General features: G+C 41.1%; 1 long non-coding RNA gene across 1 annotated transcript; it reads right to left on the reverse strand.

Moving 5' to 3' along the window:
* Positions 1–6,988: 6,988 nt before the first annotated feature.
* LOC309380797 lies at positions 6,989–9,116 on the reverse strand. Its single transcript, XR_014173151.1, has 2 exons — positions 8,607–9,116; positions 6,989–8,228 (listed from the first exon to the last, which is right to left on the reverse strand). It is a non-coding gene; the product is annotated as an uncharacterized lncRNA (long non-coding RNA).
* Positions 9,117–13,706: the final 4,590 nt, after the last annotated feature.

The raw sequence follows: 13,706 nt of genomic DNA on the forward strand, positions 1-13,706 counted from the left end.
TGCAGAGAGTGAGAAAGGGGGTTTGAGGTGCCCAGGCCTGCTATGGTGGAGTCTCTTAAGAAATAGATTCACAAATTTTAAATTTCACAATAAAACACAGTTGCTTAAAAACAACAACCCTGGCTTTGCTTAAAGCAGTCCTTAAGCTCTTCTTTGAGAAGACTTTAAGACTGAAGTCCAAAAATCAAAATCTGCTTTCAAATACATTGCTGTGATATACAGAACTCTTTCCACTCCATTATGTTGCCAAGGGGCTCCTATAAGGGAAATGTATTGTTGTATAGTTACACATAGTTTATAACTAGCTTAGGTATTTTCGATAAATTGAAGGTCATTGCCATAAGATGTTAAGATAATAAATCTGGCTTATCAACACACTCTCCTGGTAGCAAGGCCATATCCTCCTGAGATCATTTATCTCCAGTTCATTATCTTGTCTGCATTATTCAGCAGCCCCACTCATGCTCAATTGGGTTTGAATAGCTTTTAGCTGCTGAAGTCTTCTTCAATTTTGACATAATCTTTTACTTGTTCTTTAGTAAGAATTTGAGATCCTACTTTAATCGCTATCTAGATAATTGAACTGATGTCAGTGTTCATTGTTCCTTTCCTGTGCATCTCCAGTGTTATTATTAAACATTTAATATTATCTTCATGGTTCCAAAGTAAGTGTGCATTTAACTATTATGATATTTTACACACACACACACACACACACACACACACACACACACACACACACACACTTCTTATCTATAGAGGAGATAGGAAAAGATAGCCAGTTAGCAAGAAACAGCTAAATTCCAGCTTTCGTCCATAGAAGAAATGAAGACTAAATTTCTCATGGTTATATTTTGTGTACTAGCAATAATGGGGGGGGGGGTGCAGCTCCAGAGTAGCTCTCCCTCCACACGTTTCAGAACAGATTTCACTAAATACCAAACTTTCACAACTAGGAAGACTTCTGTAGTGCTGAATATAAATCAATCAAAAGTTTCTCAGTTTGCTAAACATTAGAGGTACATCATTCTCCTTCCCACAATCACACAACAAAGACATAATGTTATAAAATCTTTTCTGTGAAGTCAGAAAACAAATAATAAAAATATAAAATTAAATATAGTCATGTTTTTCTCAGTCCTGGAGTGTATGTATACAGAAAGAGAGGTATCTCTTGTAGGGTTGGGAATATGTTCTTGTTAGAGGTCACACTTAGCAGGAACATGACTGGAACAAGAGTGTCACTGAAGACCTCACTCAGAATTAAGTGTTCATAGGTGAAAGAGATCAGATCAGGGGTGGGGAACCTTTGGCCCTCCAAATGTTGTTGAACTACAACTCCCATCATGCCCAGCAATTGGCCATGTTGGCTGGGATTGATGGGCGTTGCAGTTCAGCAACATGCAGAGGGCCAAGAGTTGCCCACCACTTGATTAGATGATGAAAACAATTGTGAATGATTGCTAGTGAATCTATATTAGGGCCATATATATTTATCATAGTTAATGCTGCACTTAGTATGCTGACTGCTAAAACTGTAAGCTGGAAACTTTTGATCACACCCTTTGGTTTTGATTATTATTACTTTTTAAAGTTCTACTGGCACAAATGTCTCACACCCATTCTGTGCAAAGGCTATCTTTATCTGAGAGAGGTAGGTGAGTTCCCTGTAAGAAGGCACTATTAGCCTACAGTTTCTTCAGTTCAATGTAAACCTTTTTCCTATTGTTTGTACCTAACACTCCTGGTAACAATGTTTAACTACATGTTTACTGCAACATATAGGTGCCATGAAGGGGCCAGGCACCCACAAATTTCAGTGCCAGGGCCATGCACGCTGCATGGCACCCATGGCCCCAGGCACCCACTGTCGTGAGGCCAACCTGGCACTCCTGCTGGAACATATTATATATAGGGCTGCTTCGGAAGACAGTTCGGAAAATTCAGCTAGTGCAGAATTCAGTGGTCAGGTTGCTCACTGGCACAAGATGTTTTGAGCATATCATACTGATCCTGGTCCAACTCCACTACTAGCTATAAATTAGCTTCCAGGTTCAATTCAAAGTGCTGGTTTTGAACTATAAAGCCTTAAACAACTCAGGACTGCAGTACCTCAAGAACCGTCTCTCTACGTATGAACCTAGCCGGACCCTGAGATCATCTTCTGAGACCCTTCTTCGTGTGCCTCCTCCACAAGAGGTCCAGAGGGTGACCACATGAGAACGGGGCCTTCTCTGTGGTGGCCCCCCCATCTGTGGAACACTCTCCCCAGGGAGGTTCACACCTTCATTATACACCTTTAGGCACCAGGCAAAATGTTCCTTTTCAATCAGGCCTTTGGTTGATTGACACCCAATGCCCTTTTTAAAATGGGTTGGGGAGGGGGGGATTTTTGGGTTGTTCTTGTTATTTTTATTACTTATTTTGTGTTTTTATATTGTGATTTTATGTTGTGAACCACCCTGAGATCTGTGGGTATAGGGTGGTATACCAATTTTAATAATAATAATACATGTCAACTGTCAATTAGGAGAAAACAGAGGTGTGTGACAGGAAAGCAAGCATCCTCAGGCTCCATCTTTTACCACAATCCTGAAACCAGTGAAGAAGGCAACCTAAGCAGAGCAGATTATAATGATGTGTGATGTTCTCTGGACCTCCTCATATGATGTATCCTGCCTATCAGCAAAAGAATATTATACAGAGACATATCTGTATCAGATATATAGGACACAAGTCAGATTATATGAACCGATTAAAAGAAGTGCATTTATTTACCAAAGGGCAAACAGAAGGATAGAATAAGGAGAGTAACAAATTTAATAAGTAACGTGACCTATAGAGACCAAAACAACTCAGGACACAAAGTAGAAAAGCCATCTGCTGAAACCAAGCCAATGCTTCCAAAAAGGGAGGGAAGGGGAAACAACCACCAAAGGAGCCAAATTGGGGATCCATCCCCAAAGACACACCGAATTTATTTTTTAATTCCTTGAACAGGTATACAACATTAACCCTATTCATTAATTTCATACCTGCTTCTTAAATAATGCCAGAATTACATTAGTGTTTAATATCATAAACAAAGTCCAAGACCACAGCAGCTGCAAAGATAAAAATGCAATCATACGAAGGGTTATTGGCATTATGAACAGAGGAGTCTTGACACTACTTGACATTCAGTCTCAATTACCAGGTTCGGGTTTTTCTCCTTCACTGAACAATGCTATAGAACACCTCAAGAAAACGAGTGGATACTATGCACTCATCATAGCAAAAGTAGCAATCTCCACTTTTTCGAAGGACCTGGGTCAGCTGACAAAACATCAGACATTAAATTACATTTGACAGCATTTACAGACTATGGGAAATACAACTTGCTCTTATTTTTTCTGATGGAAGAGAGCACTCACTCTTTTATTACAACAATAAAGCCACTTATAATGATTTATTTTTTAAAAGGAAGAGGCAGCAGTCTTATTATTATACACAGCAGCATCTTAATTTCTTTTTCCACACTTCTTTTCACCTACAGGTACTGGTGACGGTGTTTTTTCAGAGCATAGAATTAAGGGCAGATGATAAAGAGCTGTCAGAGTTTGTACACAAAAAAAATTGTACTCAAAAAAATACAAAACTAGACATTCAATGTATTTGAGAAAAAGGAGTTGTGCCCAACTTCAGGTACAGTAGGCAAGGGGAACTTCCAGTCCAAGGGCCTAATGTGGCCTGACAGGCCTCTTCACTTGGCCCCTGAGATTGACATGATGCCCACGAAGCCACACTTGCCTCGCTTGCGCCACAAAGGAAGCCATCTCTCCTCAATGGCCATCTTTCATCTCATCCTGCTGAGAAAGGGCTCCACTTTTGCAATGCACAGAGGGGAAATGAAGCAATCTCATTATGCAGAAATTTCCTTGTATTGCCAGATCATTGTGTTTCAATGATTTTATTTATCCCTTTTCTAGGAGCACAACAAGAAACTCAACCTGTGTGTGAAGAGGGTTGCTTTGTGCAGCGGCGGAGCAGGCTCCAGCGGCGCCCAGGGAGAACTTGCTGGGGGGCACAGAGGGCAAAAGGAGCCCAGCGCCCGCCCCCCTCCGTACCATTTGGCAGTGTGGCCTGGGGGGGCGGCGCGAGAAGGACTTGTGATGCCGCCACCCTCCCTGAGCCAGCTCCACTTGGCGAGATTCGGATCTGGGGGGGGCAATGTGAGAAGGGGGCAAGGCTGGGCTCGAAGGGCAAAGGGCGTCCTGCTCACGCCGCCCTCCCCGAGCTGCTTTGTGAGGCTGGGATCTCAGCAGGGCTGAGCAGCGCCCCCTCCCGGAAAATGCGCCTGGGGCAATCGCCCTGGCAGCCCATCCCCTCACCGCTCCGCCCCTGGTGTGAGGAAATGGTACCGTGTGTTTGGCCCCAACCAGTCTGGATATTGACACTACCCACTATAGGCACACCAATTCAAAGAAATTGGGCAATTATTACAGTTTAATCCTATTCCTATCTACTCAACAGAAAACACCACTGAGTTCATTAGGCCTTTTTGTCAGTGAAATGTGCATAGGATTGCAACCTTAAGTTATGAGAAAAAACTTGTCCTCCAGCCGTTAGGAAATCTGACCCAGTTTGGGTCGTATTTACACTATGGAGTTCACCACCTTCAGATTTGTGGACATAAGGAACACTAGGTTTTTCTTTATTTCTACTCTTGCCTTACAAGGGACTTCAATCTTTCAACAGGTGTTACAAGCAGATCTGAAGCACTGCTGAATTAATTTCAAATATTAAAGGGAGGGTATCAATTAATTTTTCATCCAAGCAAAACTTCCAGCTACTGAGATATTTTGGTACTGGGTTTATGAGAATCTTTTTAAGATCCTGTGCACACAAATTGTGAATCATCCCCATTGAAATAAATATGACTAACCTTTGAGGAAACATATTTAGGACTGGGTCAAACATCTGCCAATCACCTCAGCAGCTAAGATAGTTACAATCTGCAGACTGGTCTTCTACATCACACCCACCAAATTATCCATAATCTTGATTAATTTGTCTACATATTGTGAATTCTTGAGAACTCAAAGCTTGTGATATTCAAATACTCAAATATCTTGTGATATTTAAGTTGGTCCTAATAAAAGTATTGTACTATTGTTGAGTTTTTATTTGTTTTAAGGTAGTAGACAAATATAGTAACTTGACATTTTTATTTACATACAATATTTGTCTTATAATAAGCAATTACAGTTGATGATATCTGATTTCTTTTTTTATGGAATTACAAACTTGGTAGATCAGGGAAATGTTGTGGACACAGTGTATCTTGATTTCAATAAGGCTTTTGACAAAGTGATATGATATTCTCTTGAGGTAGCTGGTAAAATGTGGGTTGAATGAGGTAACTGTTAGGTGGATTTGTAACTGGTTGACTGACCAAACCCAAAGAGTACTCATCGATGGTTCCTCATCATCCTGGGGGAAAATGACAAGTGGGGTGCTGCAGGGTTCTGTCCTGGGCACATTTTGTTCAACATATTGTGAGGGGGAGCTAATGCGGCAGAAGACAGAATCGGAATTCAAAATGACCTTAACGGATTGGAGAATTGGGTGCAATCTAACAAAATGAATTTCAATAGGGACAAACGTAAGGTTCTGCGCTTGGGAAGGAAGAACTAGATGCACAAATATAGGATGGGGGCTTACTAGCAGAACATGTGAAAAGGATCTAGGGGTCTTGGTGGACCACAAGCTTAACTTGAGTTAACAGTGTGATGCAGCAGCAAAACAAGTTAACACTATTCTAAGCTGCATCAACAGATGTATAGTGTCCAGATCAAAGGAAGTAATAGTCAGACCACACCTGTTCTGGGCACCACAATTTAAGAAGGATATTGACAAGCTGGAACGTGTGCAGAGGAGGGCAACCAAGATGATCAAGGGTCTGGAAACCAAGCCTTATGAGGAACGGTTGAAGGATTTGGGTATGTTTAGCCTGGAAAAGAGGAGATTGGGTGGAGATATATCTTAAGGGCTGTCACATGGAAGAGGGAGGTTGTTTGCTCCTGCTTTGGAAGGTAGGACTCAAACAAATGGCTTTAGGTTACAAGAAAGGAGATTCTGACTAAACATTGGGAAAAACTTTCTGAAAAGAAAAGCCATTCAGCAGTGCAACGGGTTCCCTCGGGAGGTGGTGGACTCTCCTTCCTTGGAGGTTTTTAAATAGTGGTTGGAGGGCCATCTGTCATGGATGCTTTAGCTGAGATTCCTGTACTGCAGTGGGTTGGACTAGATGACCCTTAGGGTCCCTTCCAACTCTATTAATCTCTGATTCTATACTAGACAGATGGGCTTGATCCAGCAGGGCTTCTCTTATGTTAACAGATAGGATAGCTCAGCTGGTTAGAGCGTGGTGCTCATAATGCCAAGTTTGCAGGTTCGATCCCCATCAGGGACAGCTGCATATTCCTGCATTGCAGGGGGTTGAACTAGATGAGCCTCAGGGTCCCTTCCAATTCTACAGTTCTATGAGTCTATGATATCCCACTAAATCACACTCAGAGCAGACCCACTGAAATTCATCAACTTAGATCTAATGTACGATCAATCTGCAGACAATTTCTAAATGTAGGGTGGTTGAGCCCTCTCTCTGTCTGAAAGCCATGCTAACCTTCCTAATCTTAAAGGTACTGGGCATGCTGTTGTAGCTTATTGAGATTTAACTCTGTGCATTCTGAGAGACGTTGCTTTCTAAGACTAAACCATGGTAGCAACAAATCCTTAGCCAAGGGTTAAGCAACCTGAAAATGCTGAATCCATTCTCTTAATAACAAAACGCTCTTACCTAGCATGAGCAGGTGAAAAATAAATTGGAGCTCCTGCACCTTTAATGCACCCTGTATGACAAGTTGCACCTGCTGAAATTCCCTCTTACTCCCAGGTAGACGAGTGCAAAATTGCAGCTGTAAAGTAAGCTCAAGTTGACAAGAAAGAATTGTGAAATATATTTATTTTTTGCCCAAAATTTCATTTATTTCCATTAAAAACTGGGAACTCTTCTTCCCACTGCCTCAAGATGTATGGACATTTTGTATCTTTCAACTTTCAGAAATCTTTAAAACAGATTTCTTTGTGTATGCATGACTGGTGCAAATGTTATTTTTTGTTGTTGATCTCAATAGTCAAAACAAGTGCATTTTATTTATTTGTTTGTTTATTTATTTGCTCTGATGGGAAGAGGTTCAAAATAAAGAATACTGTACTCCTCAACACCATCCACTGCCATCTTCTGGCCATATTAAAAAGAGCAAGTATTTTTAAAAGCCACTGGAAGTAGAAAAGAGTGCTCAGAATTTAGTAAAAATAACTGCAGTAACAAATTAATAAAACCTACTGACAGTTCACATGTAGAATAATTTTATTCTTCAGTTTAATGATATTTTCTTTCACCAAATTTTCATCTACCAAGTTAACAAAAGTCAAATAATTTTAATAATTTTAATACTGCCGTACTAACAGGATTTATAAACTGCAGCAATTACAATGATTACAGTGGCACCTTTTGCAATATGGCGATCACAAGAATTGGTGTGATAATATGCAATGGTCTACGGGAGTATTATCTCTCACTTGCTGATTATATTCATGGTTATTTCAATACCATAACCCAGAGCTTTCCAAACTTTTCATGTTGGTGACACACTTTTTAGACATGCATCATATCACAACACAGTAATTCAGTTTGATTAGCAAACCAGAAGTTAAAATAACCCCTTTCCAGTCCTGGGAGGAGTGCAAGGAGCGTTCATGCGACACACCTACACACTGCAGCCGACACACTAATGTGTCGTGGCACACAGTTTGGAAAGCTCTGCCATAACCAATTCACCACTTCAGTGATGTATTCATACATACTGGTACAGCAATGTGTGTGTATTTCACTTTGTGCTCTCTGAATTATCACATTTTAAGGCTGGTTGGTCTACACACACACAGTACTATCAGAAGGTTGGCAGTTCAAATCCCCGTGACGGTGTGAGCTCCCGTTTCTCTGCCCCAGCTCTTGCCAACCTAGCAGTTTGAAAGCACGCCAGAGCAAGGAGATAAATAGGTACCGCTGTGGCTGGAAGGTAAACAGTGTCTCTGAGCGCTCTGGTTTCTGTCATGGTGTCCTGTTGCGCCAGTAGCGGTTTAGTCCTGCTGGCCTGTGGACGGACTCCGGCTCCCTCAGCCTGAAAGCAAGATGAGCACCACAACCCATAGTCACCTTTGACTGGACTTAACCATCCAGGGGTATTTTACCTTTTTTTTTTTTTACTATAAGTAAATATGAATTATTCAAGCACCATTCTTTATGTTGCCAAAACGGCACTATCTACACAAATGAGGGAGATATCAATAGGTTTGGGGAAACCTAAAGGTTTGCAGAAGCAGAAAAAAACCCTAAGTAATGATGGAGCACCCCAAAACTGCCCAAATGAGGCCTCAGCATAGGGAGTAGCCAAAGACAACAAAGAATTCTGGGATAGCTTAAAGACTAACAATTTCTTATCACATAATATTTCATGGGCCAGAAGTGTTATTCTAAATTGGGAGGCATATACACACACATGGTTGGAAGGTGGAATGAAGAAGAGTGTGGTCTTAAGGAAACATGAATCAAGAGTCAATATCTGAAGATGCATGGTGTAATCATAAATTAGGAGGCACACACACACATATGGTTAGAGAATGGAATGGAAAGGAATGAGATCAAACAAAATGCAAAGAGTAAATAGTGATACTTACTTAAAAGCCAAAGAGTTACCATGACAATTGAAAAGACAAATATGTGGCATCGGGTCAACTAATTAACATGTGTGGTCTGATTAAATCTTGATTTAAGTCACTGGTGATTGAACTGAATTTCCTGATTAATTGTAATTCAGCAGTTTCATGCTTTGAAATTCCTTTGTTTGAGGATGGCCACCTTAAGAATTGCTATCGTTGTTGCTGTTATTCGTAATTCAAATTTTTACCTGCCTTCACCATAATGCCTCAGGGTGGGTTACAGCAATTCAAAACATCATATTAAAAACAGTTAAAAACAAATTACAGTCACAGGAATAGTTACAGTTCAGTTTTGCCTCCTAGAAAAAGAGCCTGTAGAAATCATTGTGGCATCTGGGGACAGAAAATTCAAATATGCTGTCTGCCCCAAAAGGTAAAATAGTGGATTAGCATTGGAAAAATGGATAAATGTGCCTTGGAAGCTGTTTGACCTCCGAGGCGCATTTGAAAATGGAAGCATTCACTTCCAGGTTTTCGGCGTTCGGCTTCCGAAACATTTGGCAGCCAAGACGTTCGAAAACCGAGGTTTGACTGTATTTCAGAAAAACTAGTCCTTCATACTTCAGCATGAAGAACCAATGAAATAGTAACCATGAAAGAGAGATAAATTAAGTGATTTTGAAGTATCCAGATTTTAAGCCATTATTCCACAATGCAAAACATAAAAATCACCTGAAAACTGGTAAGTGCCAGCAACTGGGTTTTTTGTGTTGTTTTTTTTAAAGTTCCCTACACACCAGTACCTCAGTTAAAAACACCTTTACTTTGGAGTATGTCTCACAGATTTACTTAGTATTTGGTACAAAGTTCCACATAATAGCAATTCTAAGTCCTGGCCAGGGAACAGCAGCAGGGACGCGGACTTATAAAAAATATTGGGGGGGCCCGGGAAAGCTCATGAATAATAAATAAGCTCATGAATATGCAAATAAAGTGGCGCCACCTCCTCGTGAGCGAATAGGGGAGAGCGTGCTGCGCCTATTAATCAGCTCCAAAGGAAATTGGGTGGAGCTTTTGCTCGGGAGGGAGGGCAGGAGGCATGCAGCCCGCCCCTCCCTGTGCATTTTGGGCTGGGGGAGGGGCGGCGATGGCGCTCTGCTGGAGGGGCGGCGGAGATTATTGGGGGGGCAGAGCCCCCCCAAACGAATTTTTGAGGGGGCTCGGGCCCCCTCAAGCCCCATGGAGTCGGCCCCTATGAACAGCAGAATGGAGTAAAGTCACAAAATTCAGTATTGAAACAAATTGCAGTCATTTGCACTGGCAAAGGTAGAGGGTAGAACAGTTTTTACGGTACTTCTTTTTTGCTGACCAGTTCCAGGCTGTTCCAGGAAATAATTAAATAATTATTTAATTAAATAAGGTGATTTAAACTGCAAAAAGGCACAAAAAGCCTGAAAAGAGTGGAAAACGTGTCAGAATGGTGCAAAAATAAATAAATAAATAGGAAAGCTGCTAGCAAACCCAGGAACCTTGGCAACTGCAACCCCCTGAGTCTTTGCATCAACCTCTGAGGACTGTGAAGAGTGAGAGATTGAGAAAGGAGGTTGGGGGGGGAGCAATTGTTGTGGATTTTGGTGGATTTTCAGCCAATGCTATTGACCATACTCTGTTATACCAAGAATAATTGTTCAGCCCATCACTGGTTTTCCAGTGGAATAACAGCAACCATGAGTCCCACAAAGCTTTTAGAAATGGCATAGCTCCCATCAGTCATGTTGCCTACAGGCAACTCTCCCAGTAATTGCATACTATTATCACTAAGCTAAGCAGTGGGCAACTATGTTTAAAGGAGGCTCCAGATGAATATATTTGGGGAAAATGTGTATAAAAGTGAAGATATTAGTGAAAATAACCAACTTGCATTTTATTTGAGAAATTGCTTGCAAGAATGTGTACATTAGTCAAAACTGCATATAAAAATATGTTTATTAGGAGAAATTTGCACTAAAATGGTGATGAATTTCCAGAAGGGTTTTAAAGTAGTAATTGTAGCAAATTGCTACAAAATGTTGAGAACAGAATTTAATACAGTGGTACCTCGGTTTTCGAACGTAATCTGTTCTGGAAGACTGTTCAAGTTCCGAACCCAAAAACTTAATACGGAAGCCTCAATACAATACGGAAAACTCAATACGGGAGCTGCGGGGCATGTTTGACTTCTGAAAAGTGTTCGAAAACTGAAACAGTTACTTCCGGGTTTACCATGTTTGAAAACCGAAACGTCCGTCAACGGAGACGTTTGAAAACCGAGGTACCACTGTATTGGAAAAATGAAAAACTGAGAGAACAAAAATTGGCAGATCCTTCCATCTCTCTTTAAGAGTCATTAGCATTTTCTCATCGAAGACTGGAATCCTTTGAGAAAGTATAGGTGCCTGATACAGCAAGACAGTCCGATTTTTCAAAGAAGGTGGACATTTCCCCCCAAGCTGGGAAAGTGCTAACTAGGCTTTGAGAAGGGAGGTGGGAGGATTCTAGGACCCTGTCGGAGCCCTCTTGCCTCCTTCCCAAAGTTCAGCATCTCGCTTACCAGGCTATTTCTATGTTTTCTTTCCATGTTTTATACATTTTTTAAAGAACCTTTTGAAAAGTACTTAGGGCATTCTTAATTTAAGAAACAACCTTCCCCAAACTGATCACTGAACATAGGTTCTTGTTAGGGCATTCTAAACATTTATTTTTCTTCTAATGTGAAAACTAATATACTTCTCTATATCCAAGTATGCAAAAACCACTAGCTCATTTTTGGTGGATCAGTTTACCTTACAATATGATAGGCATAAGACAATCGTAAGTTTGGTATTAAAGGGCATGCTATATATGTCTACTCAGAACTAATCCCAGTGAGTTCAGTGGGACTCAGCATAAGGTTCAAGCTTAATGCTTAGTAGAAAGCTTCTGAATTGGGTATCTGTTTAAGAAAAAGAAGCTTAATTTACCAGAAAGTAGACCTGACATTAAACATGGTCAACTTAAAGAAGAAAGCGAATATACAGAGCAACATATACACCCAGGATACAATTATATTGCTAGGGAAAGCAAAACTGTCAATTTCAATAAAATTATAGCTCACATTATCAGCTTCTAACTTGTGCATTCAGTAATGGGTGACATATGAGTATTGAATCAATACAGCACTAGAGCATGGAGGCACTAGAGAGGGGATGCCTCTGAACAAGAAGTTTAGAACTGTGGTTAACACAAGTAATCAATTCTAATTAATAAAAACATTTGGGAAATGTTCCGTCCAAGGAAAAATAGGAAATTGTGTGTCCACCAGATGGTGCTATTTGAATCAACCAATAAACTATTTTCTTTGTTTTTGCTAGAATTTGTTCAATTTACATTTTCCCAAAGAATTTGTAAAACATAATTATACTTCTGTCTGCTATGTTCTGGAATGGTGTCTGTATTTTACCTAGTACTGTACATTTATTTGAAAAATAGTGTCAGGATGATAAGCTCTGCGGCAATACAGCCCTTTGTCTTCCATTTGCCTTTCCTAGAGAAATAACAACCTAATAGAAAGGGAGTAAGATGAATGAATCATCATCATCATCATCATCATTCCACTGCCAAACCCAAATGCAGCATTAAAAAAGACAGGAAATTAATTTTAAGCAAAACATGCCATTTCCTCCTTTGTACATTTCATGCAGAACAAACAATAGTCAAACTAACACACTCACTAAGTAGACCCATAGCTACTGGGGTACTGGGGAGGCTAGCTGGTGGCTTTTTTGCCCCAGGTGAAGCCTCCGGAGGGGCACCATTGAGGCTTCCAGCCTGTGTTTGTGTGTACACGAATGTGTGTATGGGGTGCCAAACTGGGTCATTGACCCAGGTGAAATAAAGCCTTTTTTTGCCCCTGCACTAAGCTAAGCGCTGAATTTGCCTTACCCACATGCCCATGTAGCTGTGGGGTTGAGTCTCCTTACATAAAGTGAAAACTAGACCTGTATACTTAAAAGATTTTCCATTTCCATTTGCCAAATACAAAAATAGCACACAGAAAGGATAGATTACTTTTGCAGAGCAGGATACCATGAATTATTTTAAAACTATAAATAGATATAGCAGACCCTCCAAGGGTCTCTATTTTTCAGGGACGTCCCTGATTTAGAGATGCTGTTCTTGTCTCTAATTTGATCCTGGAATGTCCCACTTTTCCATAAGATGTCCCTATTTTCATTGGACAAATGTTGCTGGGTATGTGATTACCTGGAAGTAAGCAGTACTACAGAAGAGGGAAATGATATCCACTCTAATTCATGTGGAAATCTAGATATGTCAGCTATTATACTGGAATCAGCAAGGGATAACCCACATGACCTGAAGGTGCTGCTGTGCAATGCCAGGTCAATGATTCATAAGACCACTGCCATCCATGGCTTGATTGTGGAGGACTTGACCTGGCATGTGTAACAGAGACTTGGTTGGATGAAGCAGATGGGCCTGTCCTCGCCACTGCTTGTCCACCAGGTTTCTCTTACACACAGCAACCCAGGCCTTGTGGGCGCGGAGGGGGGGGGGTTGCAGTGATTTTTAGAAAGTCATTAGTTTGCACCAGGCGTCCTATTGGGAAGACCCAGTTCTCTGAGTGCATGTTCTGGAAGTTGGGCAATAGGGGCAGTACAGGATTCCTTTTGGTGTACCGACCTCTCCACTGCACCAAGGATTTGCTGCCCGAGCTGCTTCAGGTTGTGGCGGATGTTCTCCTGGAAACACCTAGTTTGGTTGTCCTAGGGGATTTTAACATCCATGCCGACACAACCTTACAAAGGGCCGCTCGGGACTTCGTGGAAAGCATGGCCTCCATGGGGCTGTCCCTGAATAAGTCTGGCCCAACTCATAGCCGCGGACATGCCTTAGACCTGGTG

The sequence above is a fragment of the Podarcis melisellensis genome (assembly GCF_964234715.1).
Source record: "Podarcis melisellensis genome assembly, chromosome: 11".
Lineage (NCBI taxonomy): Eukaryota > Metazoa > Chordata > Lepidosauria > Squamata > Lacertidae > Podarcis > Podarcis melisellensis.